Below are 25,339 nucleotides of genomic sequence, written 5' to 3'. Positions count from 1 at the left end.
CAAAACTGTAGGAACAATGTTGTAAGTGTTAACAAGTTCTTTTAGTTTTCTCCAAACAGAGGTGACTGGACTTTCCTCCTTTTTGCAATCAGTGATTTAATTACATTGTTAATTAAAAATACAGTTATACATTTTTTGTTTCCGTGACTTACTCATTTTTATCAGGTTGTGTTCCTGTAATTGCACCATTTGCTTTGTTCAGCATTACAACGCAGACGAGTATGAAGAATAGTAGTTCAGTTCAGGAAAATAAACTTAGTAGAGGTGTTATAACATAACTACAGATGCTAGCCAAGCCTGCAGGTTGTGCTGTAGTGTTTGACCACGAACTGCACCTGTGCGATGTCCTCAATATGTTGCAAGTGTTAGTTGTGGTCAGGCCAGTGTCCTGTGTAGCTCCAATTGCTTTATGTCGGAGCTAGGTGAGTTCGAAAGTGGGCAAGTTGGTGCTCCTATGGTGGGCGCTTCTATGACCCATCTAGTGCGAAATTGCTTACTTATTTTGTTTTACATATATAGCTATAAACGATGTCCAAACACATTTATTTGAATTCTCACGGTTGTCATTTCTAACATAACTACAGCAGTAGTCTGGTCTCCGAAAATGTTTCTCCTAATTTTTAAAGGATTAAGCAATAATTTAAGCATGCAGTACTTTTAATAAAAATAATAAATCGGTATTAAAAATCTGTGTTTAATCTCGGAATGCAATTTAGTACGACCACGAAAGGGTTGAGATCACTCTGAGAGGAATGCGGAATTGGCCAAAGTAATTCTATCTGAGACATGGCTCGTGCGAGGACACTCACGGAAAATATGCTGATCTCGTAACTACAGCTGTTTGTGCATTTGAGAAGGTCGAGTAATTTAAATACCTGGTCTCGACCATAGCCCACAATAACGGTGCCTCACATGAAATTAAACAACGACTTGTGCCACGTAATGGAGCACCTTCGCCTTACAACGTTTTTCGAGGTTCCTGTCTCACACTGCTAAACTACTCATCTGAAAACGTTTATAAGGCTAGTGCTCACATGCACTTAACAGCCAACGCAACGTTGGGTGGTGTCTGGTAGCGTTGCGGGCACGTGATAACGCAAGGAAAGTATGTGAGCGAAGCAGAGACGGGTGAGTGATCACCCTAGCGAAGATATGGGCTGCAAATGAGGAAATCCACTGAGATAAGCGACTTGCACAAAGGGCAGATTATTATCACACAGAGCTTGTGAATGAGTATCTCGAAAACGAGAAAGCTGGTATAATGTTTACGTCCTACTGTCGTGAGCATCTACGGAAAGTGGTAGAAGAACAGTGAAATACCACTAGGCACTAAGTGGTTAGACGTCCACGAACGTGGGGTTCAGAGGCTTGTCTGTTCCGTAAAATAGGGTAGATGGTGATTTGTGGTATATCTACCGGAAAACAGCCCAATGCTAGGGCTGGCACAAGTGTTTTGGAGAACACCGTTCATCGGACATTGTTGAACATGGAGCTCCGCGGCAGGCCACTCCAACGTGTTCACATGTTGACCTAGCGACATAGTCAATTACAACTGTAGAGGGCACGGGACCATCGGGATTCGCCCATCGATCAATGGAGATATGTCGGCTCTTCGGGTAAATCACATTTTTGCTACGCTGGGTTGATGGCCGCCTCCGCAAACGCCACGAACGGCGGCTCGAAACGTGCACGCCACTGACACCGGCTGCTGGGAGCAGTGTTATGCTATGACAGACATTCTCCTGATCTTTTGTGGGATCTGTGCTAGTGACCGAACCCATCATTTCAGCTGCAGACCACCTGCATCCCTTCGTGCTTCATGTCTTCACTAACGGTGATGTCATCTTTCGGCAGCATAATGTCCATGTCTCGAAGCTAGAATGGTGCTATAGTGGTTTGAAGAGCATGATAGTGAAAAAACGTTAATGTCTTGCCCATGTGAATCCGATGGAAGCCATCTGGGTCGATATCGGGCGCTATCACCACGTGCACAGTCCGCCCCCGCTAGCTGAGTGGTCAGCGCGACAGAATGTCAATTCTAAGGGCCTGGGTTCGATTCCCCGCAGGGTCGGAGATTTTCTCCGTCCAGGGACTGGGTATTGTGTTGTCCTAAACATAATCATTTCATCTCCATCGACGCGCAAGTCGCCGAAGTGGCGTCAAATCGAAAGACTTGCACACGGTGAACGGTCTACCCGACGGAAGGCCCTAGTCACACATTTTTTTCTTACCACGTGCACAAATTAGCGGCCCGTTATTTACGGGAATTACATGACTTGTTTGTAGACTTCTGATGCCACATACCTGCACAAGCCTACCAACAAAGTGTAGAATCAATGGTGCGCAGAATCGGTGCCGTACTGTGTTCCAGAGACAGACCAACAAGCTATGAAGCTGACGGTCGTAAGTTTATTGCCCAGGAATTATGCAACTAACAGAGACATGTTGTCCATGTTTGAGGCGATAGTACTGTGCAAAGTAACAGGCCCCTGCTGCGAAGCATGAAGACGGAGACTAAGGAATAACAATGAATTTTTTACCAACTATAAAGACCCTCCAATTGGGGTAAATCAAAATTAAAGGCAATTTTTAAAAAGAAACTTTCTCTTGGGCAATCAGGAAGAAAGACCATTTTTCTATACAATGTCTCGTAACTGGTCCATCTCTTTGGCAAATATAATCATTCCGTCCTCGAAGAAGCTCGGTGGTATCGTACGCAAACACTCTCGCGAAGCTTCCTCAAGCTCTTCATCCGACGGGAACGGGAATTCTTACCGGGGCTCCCAAAACGGCCTAAAAATATTTCAATAACTTGGCGCTAAGTCTGAACTGAACGGTGGATCCCACAGCAGCTTACGACCAAGATTTTGAACGCACTGGATTCTTTTCCCTATTACACGAGGGTGTGCATTATTCTGAAGCAAAATCACATTTTATGAACGTTTCTCTCTCTGTTTTCATTTTGGGTTTCAGACCTGGTAGTAGCTCACAGTAGATGTTTAAGTTTTAGGGGTGTAACGAATCAGCAGAGGACTTTTCATAGCGGAAAACAATGCAAACGTTAACTTTTTTGCAGGAGCTTGATTCGATATCGAACCTTTTCGATCTCAGCGAAAATGGCTTTCTCCACACCGTGCTCTACTGCATGCACTTTGGTCTCGTTGTGCCTGTCAATTCTCCAAGGGGACAGCCTACTGAAACCTCATTGGCGCGGACAGTTAATCATCAACTTTTAAGACGATTTATCCACTCGTAAATATTTCGTTCGCGATGAAAGCCATCCTTCAGAGTACACGAAACGAATCACACCCGTTTCTTCATTGGTGCATGACTGCAATCATAATAAAATGCTATGAAATCACTACGTATTGATCTATCCACTAAACCATATCAGTTAATGCACAGAACAATATTGATATTGTGCCATGTCAACGTAAGGAGCAGAAAAACGAACTGCCTTTATTTATTGACGTTACATCGTAGTTAAATCAGCAATCCTGCGTGGGTGAGACAGGGCTACCGAAGAAGATACTAACTTGAAGGAAAATGAGAGCATTAAAAACAGGTGGTGGTATGATGTTGAAGTAAGTCTTCAGATTACGGCATACACGAATAGGAAAGCAATATCACAAGCTGGCCGGAGTGGCCGAGCGTTTCTAGGCGCTACAGTCTGGAACCGCGTGATCGCTACGGTCGCAGGTTCGAATGCTGCCTCGGGCATGGATGTGTGTAATGTCCTTAGGTTAATTAGGTTTGAGTAGTTCTAAGTTCTAGGGGACTGATGACTACAGCAGTTAAGTCCCATAGTGTTCAGAACCATTTGAACTATTTGAACCATTATCACAAAATCAGCCCATCGTGCAGAAAATTGTAGAAGGGGCAAATTCTACAACGGGCTTTAGGCCCACAGTAGAAGAATAAGATGCATTATGGGTTAAATCGAAGCAGAATTTGTTGATGCGTATACAGATGCATGCAGATTACTCCCAATCTTCTCAAAATTGATGAAGTGTTGATGTGGGGTGCTACGTAATATACTGACTCCAGCCAGTCCCAAACAAAAAGTAACAGGCTTTGAACGTGGCTGCGCTTCGGTAACTGTGCATGAAATAACTTCAATGGATTAGAAATGAGAACCAAACAGTTCTGACATTTACAAAATGATCTGCAATAATTCTCCCAGTTACTGTATTGGACAAACTGGTAAAGCAATCAAGGTGGGATATAAAGAACATCTGTTGGGAAAGAAAGTTAGTTATGCACACAATTCCACCATTGCAGAACATATCTTTATTGCTGGTCATACTCCGAAGGATCTGGAGGATACCGTGATCTTACACAAAGAAATTCTTCCAATTCATATGTGGCATACAGCAAACCAGCGCTTAACAGTATTGGTTAAAAACAGTCTTGGTTGCAATTTTAGTTTTTTTTATGACTACCTATGCCCCCATCTTACTCTGTGACTCGCTCCTGTGAACGGGAACGCGTTATGCAAATCTTGGCGCCTCTCGCGTCCATCTAGAAAAGATAACCTCGTCCATCTAGAAAAGATGACCTGAAGATGCCTAAATAAGGCGAAACGCCTCGTTAAAAAATAAAAAAAAACTAAAATTGCAACTAAGACTGTTTTTAACCTATACTAACACAAGGAAGTAAAAGGCCGTTGCTACGGTCGCAGGTTCGAATCCTGCCTCGGGCATGGATGTGTGATGTCCTTAGGTTAGTCAGGTTTAAGTAGTTCTAAGTTCTAGGCGACTGATGACCTCAGATGTTAAGTCCCATAGTGCTCAGAGCCATTTGAACCATTTTAAAAGGCCGTAGATTACATTTATGGGAAGAGCTTGAAATTTTAGAGAAAAACGATGGCTACACTTTAAACGATCAGCTTCAGCTTGCAAGTAGACCTTTCCTGGAAGGCTTTAAGCTTCTAATTGTGGCCGAGTACCCAAGTTTACCGCTTGGTACTGGCCTCCGCGTTGTGTTGGGATTCCTACAAAATCTTGTGTTCAGTAAGAATGCCTCTCTTGTTAGTTAATAACGTACTTTGTCATCGACAGTTAGTTGCTTTTCAACATTTTAGTAATAAACCATCCTAGACCTATCGCCCCCTTTTTATTTTTAGTGTGTTTTTATTCTCCGTATAACATGGAGATTTCTGGGCACGTACACTGCTTAGTAAGGCTTCGATTATAACTTTACTGGTTTTTTATAAGATCCCCCTTCTAGTATATTTGTTCACATGGCATGCCTTATGAGTACGACCACTCCCCTCGGCACGATGTTTTACAGGTGATGATCCTACGTACCCTTCCCCCTTCTTTTTTCCCAATTTGCATTTGTCTTTCAATGTTTACAGTTTCTCTGTCACAGTGTGTCTTTTTATCGTAGTCCAGCGTGACAGGGGTCAACTGGATACGTCTAGTGTTGGACCTCTTATATAGTGGCAGTGTTCCTTGAAGTGGTTTTGCTTTGATGTTCAGGCATGTTACGATTGCGTATTCACGCAAACGCGCTTCTCGTGCGGTATGCACATTTTCTAAAGAGTCTGCTCTATTTACCTGAACCTGCGGGCTCTTTGTAAGCCATATGACTTTAGTGACACACTTTTTACTCCCTTTCCTCTCTCTCTTTCTTAATCATTTAGTTAAGATGCAAATTCTGTTAATAATATGTACTCGTGAGATCACACAAGCTGCCCATTGCAGCTACGCGCATATAAGACGCACGGGAGCGCCACCTACCAAATGTGGCTTCAGGCTAGTGTGTGTACTCTTCAACTAGTCGGTGCATGTCACTAGCTCTGAACATGACATATTTACGCTCTATAGGAGCGATGCCAAGTGTTATATTTAAATATCAGTTTTATACCAATCTTTTAAGTGGAATACTACATGTTGTTCAAAAAATGTTTCAAATGGCTCTGAGCGCTATGGCACTTAACATCTGTGGTCATCAGTCCCCTAGAACTTAGAACTACTTAAACCTAACTAACCTAAGGACATCACACACATCCATGCCCAAGGCAGGATTCGAACCTGCGACCGTAGCAGTCGCGCGGTTCCGGACTGAGCGCCTAGAACCGCGAGACCACCGCGGCCGGCCATATGTTGTTGTGCCCAGCGTAAAATACGTGGTATTTTAAAAAATTCTGAGACAAAGCCCTACAGTAGCTACTGCTTTTATATAATGTATTTTAAATGGCGGTAAATGGATGACATGCACTACACAGAGTCAACAGTTCCCACATTGGCTATAGATAATGTTACTTTTCGTGACTATGCTTCACTAAAAAAAAAAATTGTGAGCGTTTCCTGTAATTTTGCTTATTGTAATTTTATTATCTTTGTTCCAAATACAGTGTCGTTGTCTTGTTGACAGGTACAGTATCTTCTGAAGAAGAGGGTTTTAAAGTCGTCGAAACCATAATCAATGCTTAATAAACGTTTATTTTGCAACTGGTCGGCTGTTATTTCTAATCAATCGAAAAAGTGATAGCTTTTATAGCAACCTCTGTATAGGGAGCATGAACCGAAATGACTTAGAGGCATTTCCAATCTGTGGCGACCGTTACGTCAACCAGTTCCCAACTCGTTACAGCCGCTGCGAGGCGACACTAACAACACAGAAGGGACCGGACCAGAATTTACGGCGACGCACGCCCAGTAGGTCCCAGGTGGTTGTGACCAGAGGTCGCAAGGAGCTCACTCGTTTCAATCAGCTCCAGAAGTGGAGCAGTAGTTTATTAGAAGCTGTTACTCTCGGTACAGCTGAAGAAAAATCCGCTGGCAGGAATATGGTCGTTACACAACTTACCATGGGTGAGCGTACGCTACGACCGGGCTAGTTACATCTGCCACGTTAAACATGTCGAGCCAATTACGGGCCACACTCAACAACGTATGGAATACGGAATTCCACTCACTGTCCTCGTAGATCTAAGAGTAACTATCTATTGCAACTAGAAGCCAATTGACATAATTCTCCCTCCACAAAGCAACGCTCATGATCGAAGTCTAATTAAGCAGTGCGCCCATTGCGCACGTTGTTCGTCTGTTCGGCCCTTAAATTCAGATAAAATCCTGTTTATCAGGAAGTATACAAAGTGTGATAGAAAAATGAGAGGAAAGTGATGGGGCTGATTTTTATGTACCAATTTTTTTATTTTTTTCCAAACAATAATACTGTCCCCTTCAAAGTTGTTCCCTTCGGCAGCTATATACCGGCAGAGTCGATATTCCCAGTATTGGAAGTAGCGCGAAGGCTTCAACTAGTGAAGTTTTAACATGTCGTTCACATTGTTTTCAGTTTCTCCAGACTCCCAAAATGATACCGTTTTAAGACTTTTAGAATTTCTGAAAAAGAAAACAGTCGCAAGGACTCAGATCAGGTGAATATGGGGGCTGTGGAATAACAGGAATGCATTTTGAAGTCAAAAATTTCGTGATGGACGGGGCTATGAGACTTCGGACGTTCTCACGATGCAGCATTCACTTGTCTGAAATGTCTGGTCTCACTCTATTCACCCTTTTCCTGAACCTTTCAAGGAATTCTTAGTAAAACTCTTGGTTCACGTTTTGCCCTGGAGAAACAAATTCTTTATGCATGATTACCCCCTCATCCCCTCCGTTAAAAAAGCAAATCAGAATCGTTTAGATCTTTGATTTGTTCATTCGAGTTTTTTTTTCGGTCGAGGAGATGTTTCAGTGTAACGCTCCTCACGTTGCCGCTTTGTCTCAGGATCGTACTAAAAAATCCAGGACTTATCATCTCTGACCCCACGACTGAACAATTCGTGGTCATTGGCAGTCCTCTCAATAAGATTAACACGTATGTTTCGTCCAAGGTCCTTCTGTTCCGTTGTGAGATTTCTCGGCGCATCCAGTCAAAATTTGATGTACGACGGAAGTATAAACACAGGTCACCTATCAACCTTATTGTTAAACGTCAGTCTGTTCTCACAAGAGCACGTACACGTTCGTTTTCGTCGATTTTTGATGTTGAAGGTCTCCCTAAGCGAGGTTCGTCTTCAGTGTCTCCTCGGCCTTCCAAAAATGATTTGTGCGCTTGATAAAGAATGTTTCCCACAGGCCTGTTTCTACTTTTCAAAGGTCACATTCACCAAGTTTAATACAAACCATGGTGGTTGCTCTAAATTCCACTATCCCATTTTCGTAATTCACAATAAAAACACAACTTCACTGATGGCGATCTAGAAAATCACGTGATGGCTGTACGGAGCTGTAACTCGGAATGAGCTTCTGGAAGGGATGAACAAAAGTACAACACAAGTACAACACAACAACACGGCGTTGCCAGGTCGCTCGCAGTGCTGTCAGTCTCATTAGATTCGTCACGCACCTTGTAGATTATAATACCAGCTATATGAAACACGGCGCGAAGAGTAAATACCATAATCTGGCTTTTAGAAAAACTCCGACTTGTACAAATACAAGTATTTTTTCTTTAATTTTAACCCAACGGTGTTTTGACACCTTTTTTCATCCAGCGTGGACCTCTCTTACAGCTATAAAATATTATATAAAAGGATAAAACTATAACACATGCACATATAATATTGCTACTACTCGCTTCAGACTGCATTAATTTCTATCTAGACTATGCAGGATAGCCTTCTCTCATGTATTTTATGGTTTGGATAGCAATACATTATCTGGTAACAGTTTTCCATCAGTAGCAAAAATTAAATATACACGCATCAAAAAAAGTTTTGCATCACCTCGGAACCGAGAGTTCCGGAGCCACTACAGAAAATTGGAATAGAGATTAACATAAGCATCATTCCCGCCCTTTTTATTGCTCATGAAAACCACACATTGCATGTTGTACCACCACACAGCGAGACCTTCACATCGCTACCTCTAATACCCAGTAGCACGTCCTCTTGCATTGACGCCGGCCGTGGTGGCCGAGCGGTTCTAGGCGCTCAGTCCGGAACCGCGCGACTGCTACGGTCGCAGGTTCGAATCCTGCCTAGGGCATGGATGTGTGTGATGTCCTTAGGTTAGTTAGGTTTAAGTAGTTCTAAGTTCTAGGGGACTGATGACCACAGATGTTAAGTCCCATAGTGCTCACAGCCATTTGAACCATTTCTTGCATTGACGCATGCCTGTATTCGTCGTGGCATTTTATCCACAAGCTCATCAAGGCACCGTTGGTCCAGATTGTCTCACTCCCCATCGGCGATTCGGCGTGGATCCCTCAGAGTGGTTGGTGGGTCACGTAGTCCATAAACAGCGCTTTTCAATATAACCGAGGCATGCTCGATAAGGAATGTCTGGAGAACTTGTTGGCCATTCTAATCGAGCGATGTAGTTATCCTGAACGAAGTTATTCACAAGATGTGCACGATGAGGGCGCGAATTTTCATCCATGAAGACGAATGCCTCGCGAATATGCTGCCAATATGGTTGCACTATCGGTCGGAGGATAGCATTCACGTATCGTACAGCCGTTACGGTGCCTTCCATGACCACCAACCTATTGTGCACAGTTTGAGTCGTAACATGACGTCTTGTAGGTGCACGAAAAGCATTATTCAACTTGGTGGCTTTCCTGTCAGGGTTCCTCCGAGCCATAATCCGTAGGTAGCGGTCATCCACTGTAGTAAGCAGCCCTTGGTCGGCCTGAGTGAGGCATGTCATCGACAGTTCTTATCTCTCTGTATCTCCTCCATATGCGAACAACATCGCATTGGTTCACTCAGAGACTCCTGGACGCTTCCTGGCATAAAGTAACAATGCGGACGCTATCGAAACGCGGTATTGACCGTCTAGGCATGGTTGAACTACTGATAACACGAGGCGTGTATCTCCTTCTTGGTGGAATGACTGGAACTGATCGGCTGTCGGACCCCTCCGTCTAATGGGCGCTGCTCATGCATGGTTGTTCACATCTTTGGGCGGGTTTTGTGACTGACATCTTTGAACAGTCAAAGGGACTGTGTCTGTGATACAATATCCACAGTCAACGGCTATCTTCAGGAGCTCTGGAAACCGGGGTGATGTGGGTATATTTCCCATTTTCACTGACGAATGGGACAAAGGATTTTATTGTGCGAAATTATCTTTAAGAAAGAGTATTCATTGTATAAAAGTGTGTCACAAAAAAATATATCATCATGCAGACAACAGTTTGGGGAGTATTTTGACTACGGCATTACTGTGCTTATTTTCTGTCATGAAATTGTTTGTAGGTAATCAATTACAGTTCAGAAGGTGCTATAACATACACAATACACAATACTAGAAGGAAAAATCCACTGCATTTCTCTTCATTAAAACTCGCTTCAGATCAGAAACGGGTGAATAATGCAGTTAATAAAATTTTTTGTCACTCTACCACAAATTTTGAATGGTTGGCAGATAACAAAGTTAAATTTGAAATTAAATTGAATTATACACTTCTGTAAAAGTCAGTTTATTCCTTTGAAGTATTTTTATTTATAAACTTGCAGCATATTTAGTGCAAAATCCTTATTTTCTGTTATGTGTACTCAGTTGTAAATGGCTGCCTTCCAACAATACCTAAGCGACAATTAAGGCAATATTCTGTAAACTGATTTGTTGTACGTGATTACGATACATCATACAAAATGACCTGTGGGAGGCGTAGCTATCTCACACAGAGAAAACCGATTTGCAGAAGTGCAAGACAGAGATGGTGAAGAGACTCAACGACATGAAGTACGCAACAGATAATACGTCTCAACATGACCATGCCGATCGAGATGGTGCGGTACATACATCACAGAACTTACATTTGGATCACAGAGGTTCGAATCACCGCCCAGCAATAATCCATATTTAGGTTTCCCGTAGCATCTGTATATAACTGTAGCTAATGATGGGATAATTCTTTTGGTAAAGACACGACAGATTTCTTTCCCCTATATGAGCGTGTTCTTCTTTTATAATGACACTGGCATCGACGGAGAGTAAAAATCCAACCTACCTTCCTTCAGCATGGCTATGATAACGATAGCAGCTCCGACACCTTGTCAGAAACTTACTGCTAAACCTGACTGTCTGCATGATGTGATTCTTAGTGGTGATCTAGTGTCTGGCGCTTCTTTTTTTCATTTCTTAGGTACCTCGCTTTCCATTCTGTAGAATAGCAAATCTTAAGCTGGTCCCGTTAAAAGTCGATTCGTAGGAAGTCCACGAACGTGTGTTAAACTTATTATTTCCTGAGCCATGATCTGTCTCTACTAGCTGCTCTGTAACTGCTTTCGTATCACTTTCCGAAGTGGAACCAGGTAGATGATTCGCTGGATTATAATTATTATCACACAGTTTATTGGTAACATTTGACGCATGATAAGAGTTTGATGATCCTGTTGCAGCCGAGGGGCGTGTGGGTTTTTTCTAATGGAGACGGTAGATCCGTTGTATTGAAAGAGCCTTTCGGCGAAATTTGGGACTACGCAATGTCTCTGTGCTGATTTGCTCGAGAAGACATGTTGTCTTGGCATGCTCGCTAATGCGTGTTTAAGCACCTTATGGGGCACACCGTTCAACACAGCTAGAGCTGTAACCGCTGTGGTTTGGGCGCTGGGTGGGAATGAGTTGTTCAGATGCAGAGAGGAAGCCGTCACCTCGGAATACAGCTCTGACTGGGTTATTGCGAAATTCTTGAGCGAAAAACCACTAAGTGAAATGAGTCATTGTAATTTCCGATTAAAAGACAATTTATTTTACATTAAAACAGTCCAGGAGTTCTACATCAGGAAGTTTCCGTGTCGTCGTAATGAGGTTGCAAACGTGACATCAATTTTTCGATCATCGAATGTGGGTGAAAACCGTTTTTTGGTTGTGTCAATTCTGGAGCCTGAGGAATTCCTCTGCAGCAGTCAACATGGCTCCCGAAAACAATGATCGTGTGAAACCCAGCTCGCTTCTACGAGACCGAGAAAACAGTAAGTACAGGCATACAGGTACAGGAGAGATGAATTGTGATGCTACCAAGTATAATAGATTCAGCAGTCCAACACCTTCCTGGATTGTATTCCAAAAGATGCTCTAGAGATCCAACTCCACGACGAACTACTAAATAAAGACAGCCAATTTCAATTGAGCAAGGCCTGGGACATCGCGTACAATATGGTCAAATGACAGCGATAACCTAGTTGGAAAACCGCCCCTGCCATGGCAACTAACGAGTACAAAGATGCAGACACCCCGCATAAAATATGGCGCCCAGCTAAAGACAGTCATCAGGAACGCCTGAAAATGATAAGAAGTCGGCTTGCCAAAATCTCACGCTTTCTGTTCGTCTGCACCCGCCTCAGTGCCCAAGAAATTTCAAAACAGAGTCATATACAGAGAGGTCCAGAAAACTGTAGACACTCTTTGATAGTTATATCTTTAGAACAAAATGCCATATAGTTGCAATTTTGCGTGGTTGCGCAGTCCATTGTTTTCTCAGCAGATCTTGTCGCGCGTTTTCCAGCAGATGGCAGTGTACCAATGAATTACGTAAGATTGTCGTTTGAGCAATGCAAGGCCGTGTTGAAGTGGTACTGGAAGTGGGAGAACATTATGGAGGTACAACGGCAATGGTGTAAATTGTACGGAAGTCAGCCACCAACAGGTACAACAATTTATCGTATTCGGGATAAATTTGAGGCCGACGTTACTGTTCAGGATGTGCATATGCAAAGGTCTGGCCGGCCAAAAACATCAAGAAGTCCAGCTTCCAGCCCTGCTTTGTTGCAACATATTACTAGGTCACCTCAAAAATCTGTGAACCAGGGTGTATGTGAAATCGTGGTAAGCCGATCAAGTTTACGACGAATTCTGAAGGCTGCAAAGTGGAAAGTGTGCATTCCAAGATCGTTGCACGCTATGAACGAAGACGATGCAGATCGAAAGGTGGGGTACTGCGAGTGGTTTGAAGGCATGCTGGTTTCGTTATCTGGTCTGACGAGGAGCAATTCAAACTGAATAGTACTGAAAACCTCCACAACTGCGTGTACTGGGCTCCTGAAAATCGTCACGTTCGCGTCGACAAACACGTTAATCTAGCGGGTGTTAATGTGCGGTGTGGTCTGTCATCGTGCGGTTTGATTAGCTATTCTTGTTTGAAAATACCATAATTGACAAGGTGTATCTTCATATGTTGCATACATCGAGTTTACCTGCCACCCGAGAAGTGTTTAAAAATGAAAGATTTTACCTAAAATAGAGGGCGCTCCGCCTGAATACCACAGACATGTCGGGGCCTACTTATATGAAAATTTCCTGGACGATGGATAGGTCGATGGATAGCTCGAGGAGGAGTGGCTTCGACATTTTCTGACTGCTAATGCGGGTCACTTTGAACAAAATAACCTTCCCCCGTGCAAGAATTGCGTATGTCATTTTGTTCCATCAGTATCGACTGTCAAAGGGTGCCTACATTTTTATGAACCCCTCTGTATATTTCCAACTTTGGCTACATAGATTTTAAATACTGGAGGCATGCCTACATTGCGTCAGGTTAGAATCGAGTCTGCAGAAACAGGATAATTCACTGACGAGCCATAATTTTATGGTCACCTGATTAATTGTGTGTTCACACAAAACCCGTAAATTACGGGCTGGTGATTTGTAGGACTTGGAGATCGATAGTGTCTCAATATATCCTTCATAGGTTTCAGATCAGGCGAATCTGGTGGCCACGACATTAACATCAGTTAATTATCAAGCTCCTCAAACTATTACAGCACAATTCTGGCCAGCAGTAAAATGCCTTCGTCATCGTGGAATACGTTAAGCATGGCGGGGTTCAAGTCGACAACAGTGGTGTCCACAGCTGGAATTCACTTTCGGTTACTATCACAGATCCCGTGGAAGCCCAGGTGTCCCCCACAGAAAAATACTGCCCCTACTAGCCCTCATCTGTGGCGCGGTGCTTGTTTTGAGCATGTATGATGTCGTATGAGGGCGCGACTATCGACTTGGTGTTACGAGAAACTTCATTCATCTGACCAGGTGATAACGTTTCCATCGATCCACTGCCCAACTCGATGTTTCAGTGTAAGATGCAATCTATACTGATGATATCGTTGGATCACATTCTGTGAAACGGTGTTGATGTCCAACAACTTGGCGCCTGTTCGTGGTTTCACCTTCCTTCAATTACTTTCCATAGATGCTCACGACGCCGGCCGCGGTGGCCGAGCGGTTCTAGGCGCTTCAGTCCGTAACCACGCGGCTGCTACGGTCGCAGATTCGAATCCTGCCTCGGGCATGGATGTGTGTGATGTCCTAAGGTTAGTTAGGTTTAAGTAGTTCTAAGTCTAGGGGACTGATGACCTCAGATATTAAGTCCCATAGTGCTTATAGCAATTTGAAGCATTTTAGATGTTCACGACTGCATCACACGAACAGCCTACCAGCTGTGCCGTTGCCAAGATATTGTTGCGGAGGCGTCGGGCCATAACAATGGGTTCTTTGTCAGACTATTTACTAAACTGAAGAGCCAAAGAAACTGGTATAGGCATACGTATTCAAATACAGAGATATGTAAATAGGCAGAATACGGCGCTGTGGTCGGCAACGCCTATATAAGACAAAAGTGTCTGGCGCAGTTGTTAGATCGGTTACCGCTGCTACAATGGCAGCTTATGAAGATTTAAATGAGTTTGATTGTGGCGTTAAAGTCGGCGCACGAACTATGGGCCACAGCTTCTCTGAGGTAGCGATGAAGTGGGGGTCTTCCCGTACGACCATTTCACGAGTGTACAGTGATGTTACGAATCCGGCAAAATATCAAATCTCCGAAATCGCTGCGTCCGGAAAAAGATCTTGCAAGAACGGAACCAACAACGACTGAAGAGAATTGTTCAACGTAACAGAAATGCAGCCCTTACGCGAATTGCTGCAGATTCCAATGTTGGGTCACGAACAAGTGTCAGCGTGCGAATCATACTACGATACGTCATCGATATGGGCTTTCGGAGCATAAGGCCCACTCGTGTACTCTTGATGACTCTACGACACGAAGTTTTACGCCTCGCCTGGACTCGTCAACATCGACTCGTTTCAAATTGTATCGAGCGTATTGACGAGTACTGATATAGAGACAACCTCATGAATGCATGGATCTTGCATGTCAGCAGGGGCTGTACAAGCTGATGGAGGCTCTGTAATGGTGTGGGACGTGTGCATTTAGAGTGATAAGGGATCCATGATACGTCTAGAAACGAACCAGATGCGTGACACGTACGTAAGCATCCAGTCTGATCACCTGCATCCATTCATGTCCGTTGTGCATTCCGACGGACTTGGTAAATTCCAGCAGGACTGTGCGACAGCCCAAACGTCCAGAATTGCTACAGAGTGGCTCCAGGAACACTCTCCTGAGTTTAAACACTTCCGCTAGCCACCAAACTGCCCAGACACGAACATTATTGAGCATATCTGGGATGCCTTGCAACGTGCTGTTCAGAAGAGATCTCGACCCCCTCTTATTATTATTCATTTATCTACGGTTCCGTCCAGCACTACTTTAGTCATTAGTCGAATCCATGCCACATTCGTGTTGCGGCACTTCTGCGTGCTCTCTGGGGTCCTACATGGTGTTAGGCAGGTGTTCAAATGGTTCAAATGGCTCTGAGCACTATGGGACTTAACATCTATGGTCATCAGTCCCCTAGAACTTAGAACTACTTAAACCTAACTAACCTAAGGACATCACACAACACCCAGTCATCACGAGGCAGAAAAAATCCCTGACCCCGCTGGGAATCGAACCCGGGAACCCGGGCGTGGGAAGCGAGAACGCTACCGCACGACCACGAGCTGCAGACTTAGGCAGGTGTACCAGTTTCTTTGGCTCTTCAGTGTATATGTAATTTGAAGGTGGAGGGGGCAGAAGGAAGGAAAATGCAAGAGATTACTGATGTATCTGTATCGGGACATTACGTTGACGAGCTACAATGTGTACTGGGCCGGGATTCGAACTCGGGATATCGTGCTTAGTAGGTAACAGCGTTAAAGACTGTGCCATCCAGGACGCAGTGTTAGTGCAACTGCGCGGACCATCTCGACACGCTTCACGGTTGGTTGATGGTTGGTTTTGGGGGGAGGAGACCAAACTGCGAGGTCATCGGTCTCATCGGACGAGGGAAGGATGGGGAAGGAAGTCGGCCGTGCCCTTTCAATGGAACCATCCCGGCATTTGCCTGAAGCGATTTAGGGATATCACGGAAAACCTAAATCAGGATGGCCGGACGCGGGATTGAACCGTCGTCCTCCCGAATGCGAGTCCAGTGTGCTAACCACTGCCCCACCTCGCTCGGTCGCGCTTCACGTCCGACCCACACTCCCACCATGCACCACCTATCCACATTCACATATTGTCTTACTATCTGCAGTTCTGTGTTTTCGGTGTCCAGGGCAATGTGCTTCAGACATGCATGAACGCCCCTCCCAAGGAACAGACACTGCTACGATCGACAGCTGTATGAAATGGAAGAAATATATTCAGAATTTTGAATACGATTAAACTGTTGCTACACAAATTACTAGTGACAATTTTGTGCTCGACTAGGACTTCCCCACTTTACGCGAGTGAACGCTTTAATCGCTTCCGCTATCAAAGCGCGCCCCAAAGACTGAACCAAATCTCCATTTTTCACTGAGCTTCCAAGTCCTGCACTCGCACATTTGCTGTGATTGTTGCACAGGAGGAGACTTCATTGTTATTGTCGTGGCCTGTCCGGGCATGTAATACTATTCAGTGTCTGTGTTTCTCGGTGTACTATGCAATATCCTTCAGACGTGCAGGTGTGGACACTCAGTGACATATGGAGATTTGGGTCAGTCCTGGAAGCGTATTCGCACAGCTGAAGTGGTTAAGGTGACTGATTGTGTAAAGCTGAAAATCTGGATTCAAGTCCCAGTCAGCAGCTGTAGCGGCGCATCGAAAGCTAAGTACTAATTAATTGTTTGTGTATAGTATTTTATTTAGGAACTTTAGTGGTCTTCAACCGGTGTTCTTGGTGTTTTCCGGTGAAATAACTTCAGAAGAAATTTTTGCGAACTGCTTTCAGTTTCGTTACTGTCATTAGACGTTTGATTTTCTTTCTGTGTTAGTATTTTGTTATATTCTCATTTGTTGTTGATTAATACTTTCAATAATAGTAGTTACTTCCCTTGTAGAGCAAGTTTGTGATAATTGTAGTCAGTTTTTAACATCTTCTTATTGTAGTAGCGGAACTTAGATAAAGTTGTTTTCTTGTTTCAATAATTGTAAAATTTTACCATGAGTGAGAAGTGTGGGCTTTGCCGTAGGTTTGTGAGTAGTGGATTGCGGTGTGAGACTTGTTCGAAGTATTTTCACTGGGGGGAATGCAGTGGGGAAGCCAGTGGGCATTCTGGTGAGATCCTCTCCTGGAACTGCAGGTTATGTAGCAAGAGTAAGTTGATAGAGGAGCAGGAGCGTAAGATCTGTGCCCTTCAGGTGCAGTTGAAAAACGCACAGGAGGAGCTAGATAGGATGAGGAGGGAGAAGGGGGTTGGGGAATGGGAGCTGGCTGTTGGCAAGAGATCTGCTAGGAGAAGGAGATTTTCAGATAGTTTTACTATTGGTGTTTGTAATAGATATGACCAACTGTCAGAGTCTAGTGGAGAGGAATCTCTAGTAGCTGTAGATGTAGGAAGTATGCAGCAGACCTCAGCAGTTACGGTGGCTAGGACAGTTGCAAAGTCTAAGAGAAAGAAGAAGGTTCTGCTGTTAGGTAGTTCTCATGGTAGAGGTGTAGGCCAGCAGTTGCAGGAAGTTTTGGGGAGTGAGTACCAGGTCACCAGCATTGTGAAGCCTAATGCAGGATTGGCTCAGGTGACTTTTAACATAGGGGGGTTATGTAGGGATTTTACTAAAGAGGATCAGGTAGTGATTGTGGGTGGGGCTGGTAATAGTATTGATAGGGATGGGAAGTATGACATAGATGGTGACCTGGAAAAGATAGCCACTCAGACTGGCAACACGAATGTGCATTTCGTGGAACTGTTTCAGCGTCACGATCGGCCTCATCTTAATATAGCCGTCAGGCGTAATAACATGAGACTTGGGGGTGCGCTGATGACAGAAGGCATGAGTCACATTTCAGTGGTGTCGGTGGAGTCTATCAGTAGGACGGGTTTCACTAGACATGGCCTGCACCTCAACAGGTATGGGAAGGGGAGGTTGGCAAAACTTATAGGTGACAGCATAGGTGGGGGTGGTGGGATCACTCATGGGAAAATTCCGGTAGTTGTGGGTGTTAGAGCTGTACCTTTTTTAGATTGAAGTCAGCTGATAGGTATTCCTGCTTAAGGGAAGTCTCTCTAACAAAGAAACCACTTTCTACAAAGCTTGGGTATCCGATTAATGAGGGAATTAGTATATTTCATCAAAATATACAAGGTATTCGAGATAAAGTTAGTGAACTGCTTATAGATGTTGACTCTGAAATTATTGGTATATCTGAACACTTCTTAAATAAGGAGATAATTCAGAGGCTTCCTTTACCAGGATACAGGTTGGCTGGCAGCTTTTCTAGGAGCTCTTTGCGGTGTGGGGGAGTAGCCATGTATGTGAGAAACGGTATCCCATTTGAGTCAATTGATGTTTCAAAGTACTGCACTGAAAAGGTGTTTGAATGTTGTGCAGGTGTGGTTAAATTTAGTGGAGCTAAACTTCTTACTGTTGTTATTTATAGATCCCCAGACTCCGATTTCACAACATTTTTGCTAAAGCTAGAGGAGGTTCTTGGTTCACTTTATAGGAAATACAAAAAGTTAGTTATATGTGGTGACTTCAATATTAATTGTATAAGTGATTGTGCAAGGAAAAGGATGCTGGTAGACCTCCTTAATTCATATAATCTTATGCAAACCGTATTCTTTCCAACGAGAGTGCAAGGGAACAGTAGAACAACCATAGACAATATTTTTGTTCATTCGTCATTATTAGAAGGGCATTCTGTTAGCAAAAAGGTGAATGGCCTTTCAGATCATGATGCACAAATTTTAAGTCTAAAAGATTTTTGTGCTTCAACACATGTTAAATATAGTTACCAACTTTTTAGGAAAGCTGATCCAGTTGCTGTACAGACTTTTGTAAACCTTATCAAGGAACAAGATTGGCAAGATGTTTATAGTGCTGATACAGTAGACGATAAATATAATGCTTTCCTCAAGACTTTTCTCGTGCTCTTTGAAAGTTGCTTTCCGTTAGAACGTTTAAAACAGGGTACTAGCACAAACAGGCAGCCTGGGTGGCTGACTAAAGGGATAAGAATATCTTGTAGAAAAAAGTGGCAATTATATCAAAACGTTAGAAACAGTCAAAATCTAAATGCAGCAGCCCATTACAAACAGTATTGTAAGGTGCTTAAAAAAGTTATTAGGAAGGCAAAAAGTAAGTGGTATGCAGATAGAATAGCTAAGTCTCAGGATAAAATTAAAACCATATGGTCAGTCGTAAAGGAAGTGGCTGGTCTGCAGAGACAGGTCGAGGATATAGAATCAGTGCGTAGTGGGGATGTCCGTGTTGCTGATAAGTCGCATATATGTACAGTACTTAATAATCACTTTCTGAATATAGCAGGTGAACTAAATAGAAACCTAGTCCCAACAGGGAATCATATAGCGCTCTTAGAAAAAAGTGTTCCGAGACTGTTACCTGAAATGCTCCTCCATGATACTGACAAGAGGGAGATTGAGTTAATAATTAAATCACTAAAGACCAAGAACTCTCATGGATATGACGGGGTATCTAGCAGAATACTGAAGTATTGTTCCACGTATATTAGCTCAGTACTTAGCCATATCTGTAACTTTTCCTTTAGCAGTGGTCGGTTTCCTGACCGATTAAAGTACTCGGTAGTGAAGCCACTTTATAAAAAGGGAGACAGGGATAATGTTGACAATTATAGACCTATTTCTATGCCATCGGTGTTTGCTAAAGTTATCGAGAGGCTTGTATATACAAGGTTACTGCAGCATTTAAATTCACATAATTTGCTGTCAAATGTACAGTTTGGTTTTAGAAATGGCTTAACAACTGAAAATGCTATATTCTCTTTTCTCTGTGAGGTTTTGGACGGATTAAATAAAAGGTTGAGAACGTTAGGTGTTTTCTTTGATTTAACGAAGGCTTTTGACTGTGTTGACCACAAAATATTACTGCAGAAGTTGGAACATTATGGAGTAAGGGGAGTAGCTTACAATTGGTTCGCCTCCTACTTTAAGAACAGAAAGCAGAAGGTAATCCTCCGCAATATTGAGAGTGGTAATGATGTTCAGTCCCAATGGGGCACTGTTAAATGGGGCGTTCCCCAAGGGTCGGTGCTGGGGCCACTGCTGTTCCTTATTTATGTAAATGATATGCCTTCTAGTATTACAGGTGATTCAAAAATATTTCTGTTTGCTGATGACACCACCTTGGTAGTGAAGGATCTTGTGTGTAATATTGAAACATTATCAAATAATGTAGTTCATGAAGTAAGTTCGTGGCTTGTGGAAAATAATTTGATGCTAAATCACTGTAAGACTCAGTTTTTACAGTTTCTAACCCACAATTCAACAAGAACTGACATTTTAATCAGACAGAATGGGCATGTTATAAGCGAGACGGAACAGTTCAAGTTCCTAGGCGTATGGATAGATAGTAAGCTGTTGTGGAAAGCCCATGTTCAGGATCTTGTTCAGAAACTAAATGCCGCTTTATTTACCATTAGAACAGTATCTGAAATAAGTGACATTTCAACACGAAAAGTAGTATACTTCGCATATTTTCATACGCTTATGTCATATGGTATTATTTTTTGGGGTAATTCTTCTGATTCAAAAAGGGTATTTTTGGCTCAAAAACGGGCTGTTCGAGCTATGTATGGTGTAAGTTCGAAAACCTCTTGTCGACCCCTATTCAATAGTCTGGGAATTTTGACATTGCCCTCACAGTATGTATTTTCTTTAATGTCGTTTGTTGTTAGCAATATTAGCTTATTCCCAAGAGTTAGCAGCTTTCACTCTGTTAATACTAGGCAGAAATCAAATCTGCATGTGGAATGCACTTCCTTGACTCTTGTGCAGAAAGGAGTGCAGTATTCTGCTGCATCCATTTTCAATAAGCTACCACAAGAACTCAAAAATCTTAGCAGTAGCCCAAACACTTTTAAGTCTAAACTGAAGAGTTTCCTCATGGCTCACTCCTTCTATTCTGTCGAGGAGCTCCTGGAAGAGATAAAAAATTAAGCAAATTCCAGTGTTACATTCTTGATTTTCTTTATTTAAACTAACGACTTGTTTCATTTTATGTGTTTCTACAATCGTGTTATAATTTCATGTATTGACTCGTTCCATGACCATGGAGACTTCTCCTAAATGTGGTCCCACGGAACAATAAATAAATAAATAAATAAATAAATAAATAATAAATTGTGCAGTTGCTGCCTAATCACATTTGCAAATCCGAATACATTTCTACCTTAACTTCTAAAAAATGGTTCAAATGGCTCTGAGCACTATGGGACTTAACATCTATGGTCATCAGTCCCCTTGAACTTAGAACTACTTAAACCTAACTAACCTAAGGACACCACACAACACCCAGTCCTTAACTTCTGTTAGTATTTTTCACCATATGCGGCACTTACCGCTAGAAAGATCCCCATTCGGAACTACCCCATTTACACGTATGGTCTTTACCGCGTCGTATGCCCGCAACTATTCTATCAGTCGGTGGGTGGTGGTGATAATATTTTATCTCATCCGTCTATATCTAGTAGTGTACACTGAGCTGACAAAAGTCATGGGGCATCTATTAATATATCATGGGGCCTCCTTTCGCCCGGCATAGTGCAGCAACTCGATGTAGCACGGACTCAACAAGTCGTTACAAGTCCCCTACAGAAATATTGAGCCTTGCTGTCGTTATAGCCACCCATAATTGCGAAAACGTTGCCCAGTCAGGTGCGCGCGAGCTGACCTCTCGATTATGTCCCATTCATGCTCGATGGGATTCATGTCGAGCGATCTGGATGACCAAATCATTCGCTCTAATTCTCCAGAATGTTCTTCAAACCAGTCGCGAACAGTATTGGCCTGGTGACATAGCGCGTTGTCTTACATAAAAATTCCACCGTTGTTTGGAAACATGAAGTCCTCGAATGGTTGCAAATGGTCTCGGTGTAACCGAACACAGAAAAAGAAGGAAGGAAGATAGAGTTTAACGTCCCGTCAACATCGACGTCATTAGAGACGGATGATGTCAAATATAGCGAAAGAAATCGGCCGTGTCCTTTTAGCGGAACCATACCGGCACTTGCCTGGAGCGATCTAAGAGAAATCACGGAAAACCCAAATCCGTACGTGGGTTTGAACCGTCGTCCTCCCAGATACGGGTCCAGTTTGTAGTAGTAGCCGATCTTAGTCGTTTCCAGTCAGTGATCGGCTCAGTTGGACCAGAGGACCCAGCACATTCCACGTAAAGACATTCGACACCGCTATGGAGCCACCACACTCTGCTATAGTGCCATGTTGACAACTTTGGTTTACGGCTTCGTGTGTCTGGGCCACACCCGAACCCTGCCATCAGCCCTTACCAACTGAAAACGGGTCTCATCTGGCTGGGCCACGGTTTTCCAGTCGTCCATGATCCAGCGGATACGGTCACGAGCTCAGGAGAGACGCTGCAGGTGATGTCGCGCTGTTGGCAAAGGCACTAGCGTTGATCGTCTTCTGCTATACCACTTTAGCGCCAAATTTCGCCGCACTGTCGTACCACATACGTTCGTCGTACGTCCACATTGATTCCTGCCCTATATTTCAAGCAGTGTTACCTGTCTGTTAACAGTGACAGCCCTGTGCAAACGCCACAGCACTCGGTCGTTAAGAAAAGGCCGTCGGTAGCTCCATTATCCATGGTGACAAGTAATGCCTGAAATTTGATATTCTTGGTATTCTCTTGACGCTGTGTATCTCGGAATATAGAATTCCTTAACGATTCCCGAAATGGAATGTCCCATGCGCCTAGAACCAACTACGATTCCGCTTTCATTGTCTGTTAATTTCCGTCGTGCGACCATAATCACGTCGAAAATATTTTCACATGGGTCACCTGGGTACAAAAGGTACCCCCGCCACTGAAATACCTGTTTATACCTTGTGCACGCAGTTCTACCGCTATCTGTATATTTGCATATCACTGTCCCTTGACTTGCCTTCTCAGTGTATTTATCCATACGACGAGTATTCCATCTTGTTGTGTGCAATGTGATACCTTTATTCTCAGAACTATATCTAGTGACTGTTACTGGTAATAACACATTGAAGACTAAGTGCAGAAGGGTTCAATAGCGTTCAATACATGCACTGCCTAGTATGAAAGGGAAAAATAGATTTTGCAGCGTAACATACGTTTTCAGTATTGGTACCATCGTAAGTTTCTCATACGTCTTCACAATTATCCGAAAAAATCCTTTAGCAGTAACTGACAATCTTTTACGTTTCCCGATACATTATTTATTTTCTAGTGTAGTTAATAACGCCAACGGCCTTGTCGCAGTGGTAACACCGGTTCCCGTCTGATCACCGAAGTTAAGCGCTGTCGGGCTGGGCTAGCACTTGCATGGGTGACCATCCGGTCTGCCGAGCGCTGTTGGCAAGCTGGGTGCACTCAGCCCTTGTGAGGCAAACTGAGGAGCTACTTGACTGAGAAGTAGCGGCTCCGGTCTCGTAAACTGACATACGGCCGGGAGAGCGGTGTGCTCACCCCATGCCCCTCCGTATCCGCATCCAGTGACGTCTGTGGTCTGAGGATGACACGGCGGCCAGTCGGTACCTTTGGGCCTTGATGGCCTGTTCGGGAGGAGTTTTTCTGTATAGGCTGCAGATCATTCGTAGCAGGCCATTCCTTCATTCAGTCGTGGTCTTACTTGTCTGTGAGGACATCAGAAGTTTTGAAGCGGTGGATCAGCAGCAATACACGTGTTCATCGCATACACCTTTTCACCCACTATTCCATTCTTAGATGTCGTTGGTATTGATAATTATTGCTGTGGCCAATGCCTCTCATAGCCTCAGAAATGAATCTCAGATTGCAAAAATAAGGTGCAGGACGTACATAGAAAAGTTAACCCTGAGATTGTTCGTAAATGGAACCGAAAGTTCCGCTAATCACAATCACTGATATTTCTCAGTAACATGTCTCGTTTCATTTATCAATAGAAAACAAATATTTCAAAATAAGACCCGGTAAAATTAGCTAAACACGCTACACGACGACATTCAGCGTTTATCTATTATTGCACAGCAACTTCAGAGTACACAATAACGAAACGATTTGTACAGTGATAGCTACAGATATTTTCGAGCAAAAGCGTGTTTTGAGTTAGTCATTCACTGCAAATTTTGATTTAATCCACTGGTTTTGACAGACCACAATAAAAATTAAAAAAATGTGCCTCTACGCTGTCATGTCACCCACAGCAGGGACAGACGAGAGACAAAAACGTGAGAAATATATATCACACGAAAAATGACGCTCCACTGACTCATTTTTTTTAGGACGTTGTAGTCAATTAAGTCCGAGCTTTACGCTAACTCAGCTATTGTAAAATATTGCCTACTTCTGGAAACTTTCTGACGAAACTTTGAACAGTTTTCACCAGATCCCCACAAGTAGAGAATCGAAGTACTGTTTGAAATGTCTCATTCGCGTTTGGTAGAAACTTACTGAACTGAAACCAGTAATCCAGGAACCTGTGTATTCGAAACTGCCTCTTTGGCTGAAGAAAGAAATCATTATCACAGGCAAATGTGTATAGAGACTTTTTTAACGTTGATAATTTTCAGTTTTGTTAAATCAGTCGTAAATTCCACCATATAATCTGCATGATACGTGGAGTAGTATAGTATGTTGTTGTATACGTGTTTGTATTGATTTTAATCCGCCTGAAGTCTTTGTAGAGCTTGTCACAGTTTTTTTTCTTTTTTGAGAAAAGAGAAGTGTGGTGTCATCGCCAGACACCACACTTGCTAGGTGGTAGCCTTTAAATCGGTCGCGGTCCGTTAGTATACGTCGGACCCGCGTGTCGCCACTATCAGTGATTGCAAACCGAGCGCCGCCACACGGCAGGTCTAGAGAGACTTCCTAGCACTCGCCCCAGTTGTACAGCCGACTTTGCTAGCGATGGTTCACTGACAAATTACGCTCTTATTTGCCGAGACGATAGTTAGCATAGCCTTCAGCTACGTCATTTGCTACCACCTACCAAAGCGCCATTACCAGTTACTATTGATGCTGTAAAACATGTACCGTCAAGAGCGATGTTCACCATTTACGG

At 43.3% G+C, this 25,339-nt stretch overlaps 1 pseudogene; it reads left to right on the top strand.

The window, feature by feature from the left end:
• Window positions 1-23,540: 23,540 nt before the first annotated feature.
• LOC124725668 lies at window positions 23,541-23,658 on the top strand (annotated as a pseudogene).
• Window positions 23,659-25,339: the final 1,681 nt, after the last annotated feature.

This window comes from Schistocerca piceifrons, chromosome 1 (assembly GCF_021461385.2).
Source record: "Schistocerca piceifrons isolate TAMUIC-IGC-003096 chromosome 1, iqSchPice1.1, whole genome shotgun sequence".
In the NCBI taxonomy this organism is placed as follows: domain Eukaryota; kingdom Metazoa; phylum Arthropoda; class Insecta; order Orthoptera; family Acrididae; genus Schistocerca; species Schistocerca piceifrons.
Note: the sequence above shows the minus strand (reverse complement) of the source record. Positions and strands in the feature narration are given on the sequence as shown.